Source organism: Plectropomus leopardus, chromosome 24 (assembly GCF_008729295.1).
Source record: "Plectropomus leopardus isolate mb chromosome 24, YSFRI_Pleo_2.0, whole genome shotgun sequence".
NCBI lineage: Eukaryota > Metazoa > Chordata > Actinopteri > Perciformes > Serranidae > Plectropomus > Plectropomus leopardus.
The window spans coordinates 15610095-15626510 of record NC_056486.1 but is presented as its reverse complement, the minus strand read 5'-3'; positions in this window follow the sequence as shown (position 1 = coordinate 15626510).

Here is a 16416-nt window from a genome sequence, read left to right as displayed (position 1 = left end):
GCACTTTTCCGTTTGAGAAGCAAGGATCAGTGACAGGTCAAGGAGAGGAAAGGGTGAAAATATCCAAGCAGACAATGGAAACACCTCTGGCAAATCGCAAAGAGAGGAAAAAAAAGGAGAAAGGAAGATGAATCATATGTACAAGGGTCAAAACCCAGAAAGGTCTGAACCACATACCGAATATTTGGCTTACTAAAAACTTCTTTGTATTTATTATTCAACATTTCTATAAGTGGAAGAGCAAATATATCACGTGTACTTCAACAGATCCAAGGTGTGATCGAGGATGCAAATTACGTGACATCCGCATTCATTTTAATGCAATGAAACAGAATTTTCAGTTACATTACGCACGTTGCCTGACCCTAAAATAAGGTTAAGTATACATTATCATATTTTAGTGGGAGATCTGCACGTTTTCTGATCTGCTTCTGATTCAATTTGCTCTTGATACAAACTCAACACTCCCCTCGTGATAACCTGTATTTTTTTCGATTTTTTTGAAGTGGAGTTGTATGAGGTACTTATCCATGGTCAGTGGAATAAGTACGCTTGGGTGGTATCATGGTTTAACAGTATAACATTGTACTTAGAAAATCTCAAAGGTCATAAATCAGGTGCTCCTCTCTCTATTTAACTCATTGGATGTATATATATATATATACATGTTAATGTCATATACTACACTTTAGTTCCCTAAATTATAGTTTCATTCCATATGTTACTGTATATATCATTTCTTTAAGTTTCATTTGATATATACCCAAGATTTCATTACGATTTCATTCCATAGACGTATTTTCTTGTCCGTTCCATGTATTTGACATCCATGCCATACATCACTTTATTTTGATATTTTCAAGTTGCACTCCAGTCATTCATGCTCCAGTCCATATATCACAGTTTCAACCTGTATATTGCAGTTTCTTGCCTTATATATTCAAAGTTCATTCTATATTCAATATGCACTCCATATATCCAAGTTCCACTCCATACATTACAGTTTAATTCAATATATATTCAAGTTCTATTCTATATCTATATATAGATATAGATATAGATATAGATAGATATAAGTTTAATTTTTTTCATTAAGTTTATTTCCATTTATTCAAGTTTCTATAGGCACTGTTTAAATGGAGGGAAGTTTTCCACTGTTAATTTCAACATAGTACCCATGTTGTTTTGGTACAAAGCTGTTCAAAAATTGCTCTAAGTAACACGGTTTATTTTGAGTGGCAAAGACGAGGACAATCTCCAAAATTCGAGCACATCAAACCAAAACTCAGCTCAGTGTGATAGCACCAGAGTTGAGTGATGCTGTTTTTGGTATTTGTTGGAAACGACACAGGCTGGAATCGCAGGCTGGAATTTATCCTTAAGTGGGAGCTGGAGGAAAGTGTCATGACGGAGTTTGCAGATGGATGTCCTCAGACCTGCAGAGCATAAAGTCTTACCTTTCCAAGACTGTCCGGGGAGCGCAGAGCAAATACTCAGAGTCTCTGCCTGTTTACAAAAGCTGAAATCTCAGCAGCCCCAGAGCAGCACAGGAGTGACTGGCATTGATCTGTGGCAGCCTATGGTTATTTTGCGGGAAGAGACTGTAAAATGTTTCTGACGGCTCCTTTAAAGATCACGCTTTAAAAAAAAAAAAAATAAGGGGGCTGGAGTAAGAAGCCATCTGCTTCGTCTCTATTGCATCAACACACAGACAATGCTAAGTGTTTGCTGAAGAGGCCTTGTCCTTGTCTTCACGTGTCAACACCAGAGAGCCGGCTGCTCCTGAAGAATCCCATCGTCATGCCTCAGCGGTCCCTTTACTGCCTTTATGTATCTGTTTGCTACCCCGAGGCGACAGGAATTGTCTGTGCTTAAACACAGAGGAAGAGAGGAGTCCTCGCCGTCTCAGATCTCCCCCCGTCTCTGTCTCTTCGCATGCGGTTACTGCCACTGTTTGTCTAAATCATCAGAGGCAAAGCGTGTCCTCTGTGAAGTATTAAATGCCACACTTCTTGCCCTCAACTTGTGGTGCCGCTGTAAGTCTGCAGGTCTGACAGTCTCCTCGTTCTGCAGGAGAGCGCACGCTCCGTCCATCCGTGCACACTCCATCCACGGCTGGATTTACGCTATGCTGTGCAGGAGTACACTGTAAGAAGTTGATTTTAGGTAAAAAAAAATATGGGAAACCGATTGCGTTGAAATTGGAAGTAAATATAACTGTTGTCTTAATTTAGGTTTAATTTACATCTCATTGTTACGTTTACTCAAAATTGAGCTGTATTTACTTCATTTTGTGAAGTTCTTGCAACTTAAAAAGTGACAGTAAACCAAATAATTTTGGCTTAACCTCATCAAGGCGATTTTGTTTCGTTAACATGTTGACACTATACTTGGTTTACTGAAGTTGCTAAAACTAAAAGAACAAGATCACTCCACTTTCACTTGTTTTTAAGTTGCTACAACTTCACAAAATTGAGAAATGCAGCTAAATTTCACTTTGATATGTGATAACCTGATCATATATTTTAAGCTTTTGAAACCTGGAGCAACATCAATCTTTTTATTTTTTTCAAACATGAGGAAAACAAGGATATGAGCATCTTGAAATGTTCCAAAAAATGCAAGAAATTAGTAGTTCAGGAAATTATTTTTAAAAAGCAAGGGAAAAAATATTTTTGTAACTATATTTGTTTTTTTTTTTTTTTTTTTTACATTTTAAAATGTTCCTTTTTTTCTATTTTTTTTTTTTTTTTCAGGCAATTTTCTTGTAGGCAATTTTTTCTTTACTTTTTTTTTTGAGTACCCACTGCCTTATTATTTTTTCAATTTTAATGTTTTTATACTTCTGTAAACCAAGTTTACTGTGGTCCATGTGTGAATTCTAATGGTTTCAAACTGAAAAAATATTTTTAACTGTCTTTTCCTTTTCATTTCTTCATTTTTAAATATTAAATGCCAATGAATCTGTGAGATTTCGCTTCCTATAATTGATATATTGCCATAATTTATGATTTTTACGACATAATCTGGAGCACGGCTCGAGCAGACTTGCAACACTTCCACTAAAACCTCCACTCTGCTTGTAGTTTGGATGATGACGTCATCGGCGACAGCTCCATCCTGCAGCAGTTTCGGCTCATACGGGAGGAAGGAGGTCGTATGTGTGCTTTTCAGAGCTCCACAGGTTGCGGGTGCTTCTGCAAATCCTGCTGAACATTTGATTTGGCCTCGCGCGGGCAGCAGTGACGCTCCCTCATCAGTCTTATGAAAGTCACCCAGTCAATCTGGGCCAAGCCACTGACTGAAGCTGATATATACTTCAGAGGCGAGGAGGATACCCCCGACTGCTGAGGGTTATGATGTGGGGAAAAGGAATAAATGATGACGATATCAAAGGGAGGCCTGCCTCATGTGCAGCTCTCTGCCCGTCTCTTGCTCCGCCATCGAGTCCCGCTGTAGGCCTGTTTTCTCCGACATGGTGATGAGAAACGCGGCCGATTTTATTCATGTTGATATGAAATGAGCTTGACCTTGATATCACAGGGAATCCCGCTGACACTTTAAAGGATTCAGCATTCGTTTTATCATTATCTGAATTTAAAAAACAGGCTGTTGAAGGGAAAGGAGATCGTTTGTGGATTATGAGGAGCCTTTGATTGTCATTGCTTTCTTCGGATCACTGTGCGTAAGGACGACGTACACGGACCTAAGCTTGTTCCTATTCCCAGATCGTCAAATACCATTAATATTACCAATAATATTGACGCCAAAGTAACCTTAAGCATCTTAACAAGATGCACCAGGCTATAATTTTTAAGTTGAAAACCCATTCATTGCCATACTTGATGCAAATGATGCAGTATAAACGGCAAGAAAACCTGCACTGAGGTGGATTGATCAAACAAACACAGGCCTTTCACCCAGAAGACCGCATTCTAATTAATTATTTTAACCATCTTTTTCTTTCAAAATTTATATAATATTTATTTTCTCTTTCTTTTCAATTTTTAGGTATTATATATATATTCTTGTAGTTCTTTTTTCTTTTTCTCTTTTTCAAATATTTTGAAGGATTTTTTTGAAAAGTTCTGTCAAAAACCAATAGGGGAAAAAGGTAATGGGCAACTTGGTGAGAAGTGTTCCGCGAAATGCAAGAAAGTAGATTTTGATTTTTAAAAAGCTAGGGTAAAAAATGTCTAGAAAAAAGTACAGAAAATCTGTATTTGTAGTCATAACTACATATTTAAAATTCTAAATTATTATATGTTTAATTTTCTCTCTTTTTTTCTGTTTTCATGTACATTTTCTTGTATTTTTTTTTCCTTTCTTTTTTTTTCAAATAAATTTTGAAAAACAAAAAACTTTCAAAAAGGCAATTAGGAACTTGTTTGGAAGAGACTGAATTGCAAGAAATTGGTAAATTTAGAAAATGCTTTTGAAAAAAGCTAGGGAAAAAATATCGAGAAAAAAATACAGAAAATCGATGTTTATGGTTATCATAAATACATTCAAAATTAAATACATGGAATTCAAAGTTCTTATTTTTTCAAACTTAATTTTTTTTTTTAAATCCAATTTTAGGAATTGTTCTTTTTCTTTTTTCATTTCGCTGTCTTTCTTTTTTATTTATTTATTATTATTATTATTTTTTTTTTTTTTTTTACTAATTACTAATCTTTGGGTCATTTCTTCTTTTACTGCCCACTGCCTTCTTACAATGTCTTTTTTTTTTTTTTAATTAAGAAATCAAGCCAGTTTGCTCATGTTTCAAAGGGTTAACCTTAATTATGGATAACACTGAACTGGAAAAAAAAAAAAGTGAGACTTTTGCTTTTCTGCAATAATTTATCACTCTATTTTTCAAAATTCAGCATTTGGGCTTTAACTTTTCTTTACATCACAGTGAAGTGAGCTATTTCTCTATGCTTCTTGCAGTTACTCTGGGGGCCCCTGGGAGCCCCCCCGGGATGCAGCCCATTGCCATGTTCCATTGCTCCATGCCAGAGCTGCCACAACACAGCGGCTGGTTAAGGGTGATTGAGAGAATGCGGCAATCTATTGGCTGCAGGCTTAGTAAATTTCAGGCGGTGTAGTCCAATGGCGAGCTCGAGCTCGAGCTCGAGAGGGAGAGAGAAAGAGAAAAAGAGAGAAAGAGAGAGAGAGAGAGAGAGAGACCTGGTTTCTCTTAACACTAATCTTGTCCTCGCAATACACTCGCTCTATGAGAGCAATTAGATTCAGCACCGTTTCCAGTGCCTCTGCAATGACTCATTGAAACATCTTCTGCGCTGATAAAGCCGCATCTCTATTCCCCCCCTCCCCTCCCTCCCCTCCACCTCCACCACACACACATACATACATACACACACACGCACACGCACACGCACACACACACACACACACACACTCACAGGACGTATAGCTCGGGCTACCTTCATCGGGACTGCGCTTTCTTACTTTGATTTGCAGAGCAGCAGGGCTGGACTTTATTGTGGTTTTTTTTTCTTCTCTTCTCCCCCCCCCCCCCATCCCTCCACCACCCCCATGTGGTGTGTGTTTTCGCCTCAAGTCGGGACTTACATAAAAGAGTGAGACGGTCGGAGACGCAGGCTGAGGTAAGTCGCGCGCTGCCGGGCTGGATGTGATGCTTGGAGATTTTTTTGTCCTCCGGATGGAAACAGACAAAATTTATAGACAATCGGCTGGATTTCTGTGTTGCTTTTTTTGACCCCCCCCCCCCCCCCCCCCCCCCCCCCCCCCCCTTTTTTTCTCTTCCTCTTCTTTTTTTTCCCCACCTCCTCCTTCTTATCTTGTCCGGACGCGTCTCGCAAGGGAACACAATCCACAAGGGATTTAACCATACATTTGTGCGCATTATTCTATTCTTCTAATTTTTTAAAGCGGAACCTGTGCGTAAAAAAAAAAAATGATGGAAAACACCTCCGCGCCGGCAGATTATTGCGCACTTTCATGCAAAATATTTGTGCAAGCAAATCTTATTCATTGTGAGTGTAAATCTGCTTTTTTTAGGGGGGGGGGGGGGGGGGGGTGCAAACTCAAAAGCAACAGCTCGGTTAACTTTAACGCGCGGCGGACACACAAGAGGAGACGCGTTTTATGATCTGACATTACGTTTCTGCCTCCACACGACATAGCGTTTAAACCCCCCCCCCCCCCCACCTCCCCAATTACACACCTGCGTTTTTTTTTCTCCCCCCCCCCCCCCCCCCCTCATCACAACTCTTGAGTCGGTGCAGCAGAGATGTTCCAGCGAGCATCCCTCCGCGCGTATAGCTATCCGAGCAGCCACAAGATGGTGGTGTAGATATCTGGATGTGGATTTTGAGGGGAAAGAAAAAAAAAAAGAAGAAGGTTGGGGTGATGGGGGGGGGGGGGGGGGGTTGAGTGGTGCCTTGCCTTGCATGAATTTTTACAGCTCCACCGCTGCTAATGCTGTGATTTTCAGCTTGTGTTCACACTGGGTGGCATTCACACGCCCCCCCCCCCCCCCCCCCCCCCTTTCCCAGAGAGGTGCAGCTTCACACAACATGCTTTGACCTTGTGTGTGTGTGTGTTTTGCACAAAAACCGGCTGCAACATGGAAATTGGCTCCCGCGGCACACGTGCGTTAAAGTCTTTGAGAATGCAAAAATGCGGACGAGCGTTCGGGAAAAAGGTGAAGTGTGACCTCTTTTGCTTTTCAAACCCGCTCTTGGACAAGCAGATATGATCATAAATTCATCTTTAATGGAGTGTTTTAAAAAAAAAAAAAAAAAAAAAAAGGTTAACATGTTCCTCCAGTGAGCTTCTGCTGCAAAACGACAACCCGCCTTCCTTCAGCACAGAAGGGGGAAAAACCAACCAGGTGTAGCATTCACACGAGGGTGGCTGTATGAGACGTTTGAAGATTATGGTAATTCTTACTGAGTTGTTTGACGGTGATTTGAGAGAGCTGGACGTGTCCAATTTCTAGGAATCTGCATGTTCGTACTCCAGTTTTGTGTCCGATAAGTCGTGTTTTTCAATTGTTTCCCCTCTTTCGGCTTTGGCCTTTGCACGTTTTTTGGACAAACTGCGCACTTCAGCCAGGATGAAAGTCATGTCATTTCAAGTCAAACATCCACAACACAGCTCCATAATCCACTCCTCCTGAATGTCCCCTGTAATATTGAGGATTCTGGGAACATGTCAGGGGACGAATGCAGGAAATTGGTTTTTATTGTTTTGTCGGGGAGTAATCTTTAGTGAGAGTGGGCGCCTTTAAAATATGCACTCACGGTTTTGCCTTTAAGTTTTTTTTTTTCATTTCTAATTCCACTGATCTGGTCTTGCCTTTTTATATGACAAAATGGGAGTCTTTTAAGGGTGAAAAATGTGATAGATTGGCCGAAATGTTATTGCATTTGAATTGATTTGTCGTTTTGCTCATTGTGCTTTGCATTTCAATACATTTGCACTGCAGGCCCTCCATTGCACGGTACATCAAGATATTCTTCTGAGGGGTCAGGGATGACATGCAGATGCTGAGCAGGCAGTTGTTTGCTGATCTGTCCAAACACATGGTCGACAGGGACAAACAGCAGGAGCTGTGGAGCGTGTTCTTTCTGCCTACTGTTGATAGATTTGATTGATAGATTTGATTGTGCAAGCAGGAGAAAGAAGAAATAAGTTGCGTCTGGTTGTTTGACTTGGCTGAGATTTGCGACAATGACGCGGGCCAGTTTTGTTGGCCCGATTCTGGCTGCCAGCACTGGACCGTTACCAAAAATGACCTGGCCCGGCATCGGCCCAAACTCTGCATGCCGGAAGAAATAAGTTAGGTTGCGTCCGGTTGTCTGACTCTGCTGAGATTTGGGATGAATGACCTTCCAGAATTGCATCAACTAAACTGACCTGATTCTAGCTGCCGTAATCAGGAACGACCTGGCCCGGCGTTGGCCCAAATTCGGCATGCTGAAAAAACAACAGCAACAACTTCTGGCTGTCCGTCTCAGCTGAGACTTGGGATGATCGACACCTGAGCGTGGGTGTCGAAACAGACCCGTTTCCTGCTGTCGACATTACCATCATGTGACTGTTACCAAAAATGGCCTGGCCCAGAATCGGCCCAAACTCGGCATGCCGGAAGAAATAAGTCAGGCTGCGTCTAGTCGCCGACTTAGCTGATAGTTAAGGTGAATGACGCCATAATTGGGCCAAAAAAACTGCTCGATTTCGGCTACCACACCACTGTCACAGGGCCATTATCCAAATGACCTGGCCCATTATCGGCCCAAACATGCCGAAATACATAAGTTGGGTCATGACCGGATGTCTGACTCAGCTAAAAGTTGGGGTGAATGACGCTCTAGAATTAGACCAAATAATTCCAGCTGCTGACACGGCCATTGAGGGATCATTATCAAAAATGACCTGGCCCAGCCTCGGCCCAAAGTCGGCATCGCCGGAGAAATAAATCAAGTCATGTGTGGTTGCCATGACTCGGCTAATACTTGGGATGAATAACGGCTAAAATAAACTGTACCAAATCCAGCTTCTTACACTGCCAGCGTTATGTTTATTAAAGTATCGAAATCGAAATAAAAATGACAGATTTGCTTATTTTGTTGTACTTGGAGAAGTTAAAGTTGTAAAATTCTATGTTTTTTGAAAAATGTGTCAGTACTATTTTTTTTTACTACATAAGTTGCATGTGATTGGCATTTTTTAGCACGAGCTTGTATTTATGGTGATTCTGCCTCTGAGCTGGGACACAAACTGGTTTTGCAAACGTGTTTCTGGAGACTTAAAGATTATTGAGAGCTTGTTTTTATCACATGCTGCTTTCTGGAGCTAATTTTCTTTTTTTTTTGGTCAATCTGTTGGACCAGAGGTACACTGGGGCCTCTTGAGTGCACTTCTGCTGTGACATTAGGGCAAGCATGAAGCGTGGCGGTATCATAGTAACGGTGTGTTCACACAGATACAAAGAGGCCGTCTCTTGCAAAAGCCTAAATCTTGCAGGTGTGTTTGGATAAAGGCAAACAGTTTACATATTTAGCCAAGAAATTGGGTTTTCATTTTCATTGTTGCTCTTTACTGGCACGCGAGGGGGTGTTTGATAGGTTTTAAGTCTTTGAAAGTTGAGCAAATTTAATATTTTTCTTAAAAAAAAAAAGAGGGGACATTGCAACTTAAAGCTTAACAATCAAGAAATTTGTGGGAAAAAAAAATAGTTACGAGAAAATTAACCAAACCAAACTGAACTGAAGCAAAAAATGCAAAAAAAAGTTAAAATAAAAAGGTTAACAGAAAGTTTTTTTCTTGTGTGTGTTTAACATTTAAAATAAATAAAAAAAACAACAACAACAATATATCCTAATAATTAGAAATAAAGTTTTCTGGACATTTTTTTTCCTGGCATTTAAAAAAAAAAACTAAAAATAAAATAAAATAAATAAATAAATTCTTCCTTTTACTAATTTCTTTTAATTTTTGGGACATTTATTGCCAAATCGTTTATTGCCCCATTAGAAAGAAAGGGTTTAACAGCTTGAAAAGTGATGTCAGTTGGGGTTTTAATGGGTTAAGTGATGTGTTTCCATGCAGCATTTATTCCTTCATTAATTCAGGGTAGCTTGTTCAAGTTTTGTTGTGATATTTGGATGAATTTTTTGACTGAATGCACTCATTGTAGTTTTGATTTGCTCAAAGTTCTTTTAGGGCTCCAGTTTTCTAGCATTTATAACAGCCTATATGGAACTGCATTGCGTCTTTTTTTTTTTATTTTAAGGCCACCTTATGAGGCACATTGTCATGTTTTAGCTTCCAAAGGGACTTTTTAAAGGGCACTTTTGGGCCTTTTTTGAAAATTTAACATGGGTGCACTGATGAGGTTGCATTGGCACATATGTCCCCTGAGTCCACCGGCTTTGTCGATTGTTTGTCCTGCACATCAGAGGACATCTGCAAGTTCAAACTTCCCCACATTGTGTCCCCTTTTACCCCTTTCCTACCAGCATTTAAGCAGCTCCGTTCTGCTTTCAACTCATATTGAACAATGCAGAGCTTTCTGACCTAGAAAAATACCCCAAAAATGGGTATTCAGCTGGAAACAAAAGCAGCAGATTTTCCTTGACCTAAAGTACGATGACAAAAAGTGGTCAAATTCAGGCTGGAAAGAGAGGATCGAGAAGGCAATAATAGAGACGTGAAGTCGGAAAAAAAAGAGCATGATAATAATAGATGGTCGGCACATTTTTAAATTGCAAACATGCAATAATCTTTTTTTTTTTGTTTTTGTACATCATGAAAAAAAATCATGCACAACATGTATGCATCTTATACAGCAAAGCAGCAGATTTATCTTATCGCAGGAGTGCATTAGTGTTAGCCTCCAATTATAATACACATCTGCAAAGAAGTGATGCAAAGTGTTGTGGTGCAACTGATGCTTTAGAAGCACAAACAGAATATGTATATATGCACAATGTACTGTTTATGTAAATTTAACAATTATCAGCTGCTGTGTGTCTGTGACATTTCATAGTTAGGAGAACGGGGGGTGCCTGGATCATTTTATAATGATTGAAATGCAAATGACAGCAAGCCCCCGTCATTGGTATTCATAAGACATATCTCCTATAATCATTAAGAGTGAGAACAATGTTCGCAATCTCCTGTGTGCTGCTGCCAAGGAGAGCGGCGGAGCACGCCCTGCATTCAGCCCGAGCTGTCTGAAGGACAGTTTATCATAAAACAGCACATTATTGCAAATACCGCACACTGTGTCAATCTATCACGGAAACATTTACAAGCATATAACCGCAGGTGAACAATGAGCATCAGTTTCACCTGTGCAAAGTGTCGCCGCATTTAACCCCTTTACTGCCAGATGCTGCTGTGTGAGGTGACTACAAACGGCCGCCGATATTCTTCAGAGCCGCTCTTCAGTTTCATCATTATGTAACCACTCTTGTAGGCAAACAGCCAGTGATGAACAGCCCGTGATTGTACTCAAACACTAAACAAAATGATGGGCTCAAGGCAATTTGTCTCCTGTTGCCAGGATATCTATATGCAGTGATATTAGCATAATTGGAAAAGAGTTTGTTTCCATACAATGCATTGTAAATTACTGGAGCGAATCAATAAGCACAAAGTGTATTTATTTGTTAACATTTTGGGATTTTTATCTCTTTGAACCCTGAGCAAGTGTGTTTGATTTATTTCAAATAATTGCAATAAGGCAATGAGCTAAAAAAAAAAACATAATAAAAATATGACCCAAAGAATTATAATAAATTAGTAAAAATTTACAAGACAAATATCTAAAAGTTAGTTTAAAAAAAGGAAATGATTTGGAAAAAAATGCTTTAGAATAAAAATTAGAATAAAAGTTATAAGAAAATGACCTGAAAATCTGTTCAAAAACACAAAAGCATAAAAGAAAGTTGAAAAAAAGAAGAAGAAATTACCTTTGGTAAAGTGCTTTGTAATTTTGTAACATATAACATTTCAAATATGCAATTTTGATCATTATGAATATTGATTTTCCCCAGCAATTTCCCCTAGCTTTTTAGAAACAATTTTCAAAATCTACTAATTTATTGCAGTTTGTCAAATATTTATAACTTAGTTGCTCATTGCCTTTTTCCCACGTTTTTTAAAAGAAATAACACCAATTTGCTTCTGGTTCAAAGGTTTAAATACTTGTGAAAGGCGTCTGAAAGCAGCACAAGACGTGATGTCATTCCAGGTTTTAAAGGGTTAAACTTGTGGCTCAAAGCATTTAGGTGAAGTGGTTTGAAAGAAAATCAGTTTTCCTCATTAATATGCAAATGTGTATAATGGAATCAGCGTTTAGAGGAGAAGCTGGCGGGTAACTGTGAAGATTTATTATGTTCTATTCTTGGGCTCCTGCCTTCACTAACCTGTGGCCGTAATAACACTAAACACCGCTAATGTAAGTTTCCTGTACTTTTGCAATACTTGAATTGTACTATGTAAGGATAAGTATGGCATTGTTCTCAATTTCCCATAAAAAAAGATCTAAACCAGTATTATTTTAGTCTGTCTGGCTCTGTGTGTCTCTCGGCTCCAGGTTTATGTTGTTCTAAGTGTTTTAGTGACTAATTCCAGTATTTATAGAATCCAAAATGTAAGAATTTAAATGTGATTAGGCCAATAAAATAAATGAATACACAAATAACTCAGCATTTCTGCCCCATTATAATATTCCTGGCAGGGTGGCTGGATTACCAACTGGTCAAAATGGGCAACTGCCCCAGACCCTCCAGGGATCTAAAGCTCCAGGTCCATCATGCAATTAGTGTATGGTAATTAAATTAACTGCAAGTGTGTCCGTTAATGCTGTATACACCACTAAAGCATGTTATGAACTGAAATGATAGGGGCCTTAAAGAGTAATTAAAACTCTGGGCTTGAGAGCGTGAAACACGTTTCAATAATGGCAGCCGCCTTTTCGTGCCACCTCTTGATCCACAGCCCCTCCCTGCCACACACACAAAGTGTTTGGTGCGAGGGTTGCGATGGGGCGGCGACAGAGGGTCTGGTTGGTGATGAAAGCAGCCTCTTGCTACTATCAGCGTAAAGCAAAATTCAATTGCAATAGCAGGTTTCTAACCATGCATATTCATACACAAGATGTAGAATTTCAATACTTTGCACTCAAATGTTGAGCACTGGACCTGAATCAATTAACAACACCACTAAATGCCCATATATATTGCTTTTCAACTAAAAAAAATGTGATTTGGGGATTTAGTTACTCTTAAAAGAAAAAAGGAGAAAGAAAAAAGCTTAATCAAGCTACCACTAAATCCGTACCATTATTAAAAATGATTTAATTATTCTAATTGAAGTGCTATCTGCCGAAACAAATAGAATAATATTAAAACAGAGTATGGTAGTTCTTAAACACTAGTTATGGCCCTGTTGAAGACTCCACATACAGTAGTAAAAATGTGCCTGCATGTCCATGCAATAATTCCACTCTGTGATATGACTTCACAGTCAGTTTAATCAATACATGAACAACTCTGTCCCAGACTCTGCCACTCCATTAATTTGGTGGACTCACACCCTGTTTTCTTTAGTTCTGAGTTCCACTATGGTAATGCTCAATGTGGACATATTTCTTAGATGTTATGGCCCTGCCATTACCAATATTAAATATGTCAAAAGCCTAAACTAATATTATTTTTCCGTGCTGTCACATTGAAAGGTTTTGAAATGTATAGATTTGTAGATCCGAGGGGCTGTAAGAGAGATTGTTTGAATGATTCAGAACAATATTTTTCCCAAAGCTTAAGGCTGCAAGGACCTTGGCTTTTGCAGAGAAAGTGTGTGCTCTGTTTTGCTCACTGCTAAAGGTCAGTCAAAACTTTATCTTTTAATCTCGGTTGTCAATGAACAGCTTCTCCCACACAATGTAGGCATATTTGTCCTTCAAGTTTGTTAATTTCAAGTTAAAAGTTAATGCCATCTTTACAATATTTTTTTGAAATATTCCATTTCAGAGAAGCTGACATTGGCAATGAAAATCTTAGATCTTAGGCTCTCAGTGCTTTTTGAATATACAGTATATTAAAAAAGAGAGAGGATGTAAGGCATAAAATATGCAGATGTAGAGTTGTCTAGGTCATGGTAATTCTGAGTGGTATAACGTAAGCAACCGGACTTGCTTGAGTTTCTTGAAGACATTTCCCCTCTTCTCTGAGCATTTTCTTCTGTTCTAACAGATTGGTTGGGAGTCAAAGGTTTTAGTCCCGTGTGGTTGTGAACCCTCATAGAGTGGTTGAGGTCACAGCGAATGGCACAGCACAGCAGAGCCTCCTCAGGTCAAGACTCAGCTGTCCAATTACATCTGAAGCAGAGTGGACATTCCTTCGAGGATACAACATGCACATCTTGGTCAGAGAAGACAGATGGTTGGAAACAAATTATCGCCGTCAAACTGAAAGGAACCATGGAATCTGAAACTCAGAGCTGACATGTAACCTCAACGACTCTGCAAAGCTGGTGATTCACTACGCGACTTTGGACAGGATTTTCTATAGGATTCACAAGATGTGATAAATAAAACGGAGGTCAGTCGGTTAGTGTACACTCCCTGTCTTTTCAGAATCTTTTAGGATTCTGAAAGTAATGTAGTGTATCCTCACCTTTAGGGTTAGAACTGAAGAAGCCACAGAGGTGAAACATCTTCAAGAAACTCAAGCAATTCCAGTCGCCTATGATACTGAACCTAAAAGACATAGAATACTTAAGAGTTGGCATAAAGTACAAAGTACAATGTAGATATTGAAAATATTTGTCCTTGGTCCTTCTACATCTTTGGTTTTGAAGGATGAGTTGGTTAAAATCGTCAGCGACTGTGAAAATTCCATCCAGTTGCTTGGACATTTTTTGAATTTGTATTCTTGTGTCCTGTGGGCTCTGAACAAGATCAGCCTATCCAGAGCTGAGTGAGCCTTAATCACATCTTATGCGCTTTATTTTCCTGTGACAGGACATTAGCCAGAAGGCTTGGTAAGGGAGAAGCTCTCGGCCCAAATGGGGTCAGCCTCGCCCTGATGCCAGCTCTCCTCCCTCTCTTCATCCTGTGATTTCGGTTTCATTTCTCCCCTCTGATCTGACCGTGCGCTTGGTATATGCCATTAGTGAGGAACCTCTTGCGGTCTGCTGCATTCAGTCCAAACCCTACACAACTTCTCCTGATGTTGATAAGTGCTTCTGTATCTTTGAAAAGTCTTGCTTCAGCAGAAGGAGCCATGGAGTTGAAAAATGAAAAAAAGTATATTGCAAAGAGTAGCAAGAATTTGATGAGCCACTATCTGCCGAATCTACATGCGCCACCGTCATCATAACAACAATACATAAAGTGACAATACAATAGTGACTGTGTCTCTCTCTCAACTATCATTTCCCGGTTGAAGAAACCTGATCTGAAAGTGTTTTTGTCTGAAGTGTAAACCACCACAGAAACATCAGCTGAAAAATAGATTTATATACGATGACCTGACACTGAAACCCTGTAGCATCACAGTGACACTTGAGCCGTCTGTAGTCACAGGTGCAACCAGCCAAATATCAAAAGTAGCATATTATGGGTATTATGTTCTCATCTATGTGTCCGTGGTGATAACCATGAGTTTCCCCTCTGCAGTTTTTTGGTGGAACTCAATTCAATAGTCTATTCATTGCATTCTTAACTATTTCAGCTTTGCAGTGTATTCTGGGTATTCTCTTTTCAAACTGAAAGAAGCAGCAGGCTGCTCGGCCTCTGAGTAGTTCTGAAAGAGCACTACAAGGACATTTTTCTGAAAAATTCAGAGAGGAGAGCAGCAGTAAGAGACATTTAAGGAAGTATTTTTCCTCCCGATAATATTTCTAAGGGCTTGTTTACTGCAGCCTCGGGAAACACTTTGTTCCTCTCATTGCCGTCTCCACAACGTGTTAGCAAAGCTGAAATGAGGAGACATTTTACCCCCAGTTTTTGCCACTTGTCAGCAGATGTCATTATCGATTATTACCATGGAAACACAGCTGCTAACTTAGGGATGAGCCTGAAGGTAGAATGGAAAACTGTTTTGGTTTAAAGGGTTGCTTTATCCAATTTACAAGCTACATAAATAAATGGATAAATAAATTAAATCTAGATAACCTTTGCTAAGTTTGAGTAATTTCCTTAAAGGGCTGTTCAGTAACGTTAATAAGTTGGGTTTTTTGTCAGCTTAAAGGTGCTTTGCTGTGTACAGAAGACCAGTTATATTTAGTTTTTCACAGTGTATATTGCTGCGGACAAATAAACATATTGTTTCTTCTTTGCCTTTGTGCTGGCACATTACTACGTCTTTTGGCCTTTTTATTTTAGAAACCATTGCGAAACCATCGTCAGAAATGTTTACCACATCCTGACCTTTATGTACATCCATGTGCACAATATTCAAACTAAATGAGGACTTTCTTTTTTTTTTTTGAAGTCTTCACCACCACCTTACATGTAAAGGAGGCAGGAAGGAAGCATGAAAACATTATAACTTAACTTTCAAAGTCTGATTAAGGGTTAAAAAATGTCAAGGAATGTAATCTGGGTGTGCAGAACTGTCCAAAATTAATGTTGGATGACATAACTTTATAAGCGTACACTGCTGCGTAAAGATTAAAAAAAACAAAGAAGATATCCATACTGTCTGCCTTATTCCAAAGTTGTCAAATACAGCCGCTTTTTGGCTTTTTACCACTGTGGCAGCATGATACGGCAACAAGGATGGTCAGTTGAGAACATGGCCTGTTGCGTCCATATGATACGTAGCAGGCTGGTATCAGGTTAAAACACGGCTGGTAACGATGTAATATCAGAAGCACGGAGGTCCCTATAGGATGCAGGAGTCCGATGTTCGCTTTTTCTCC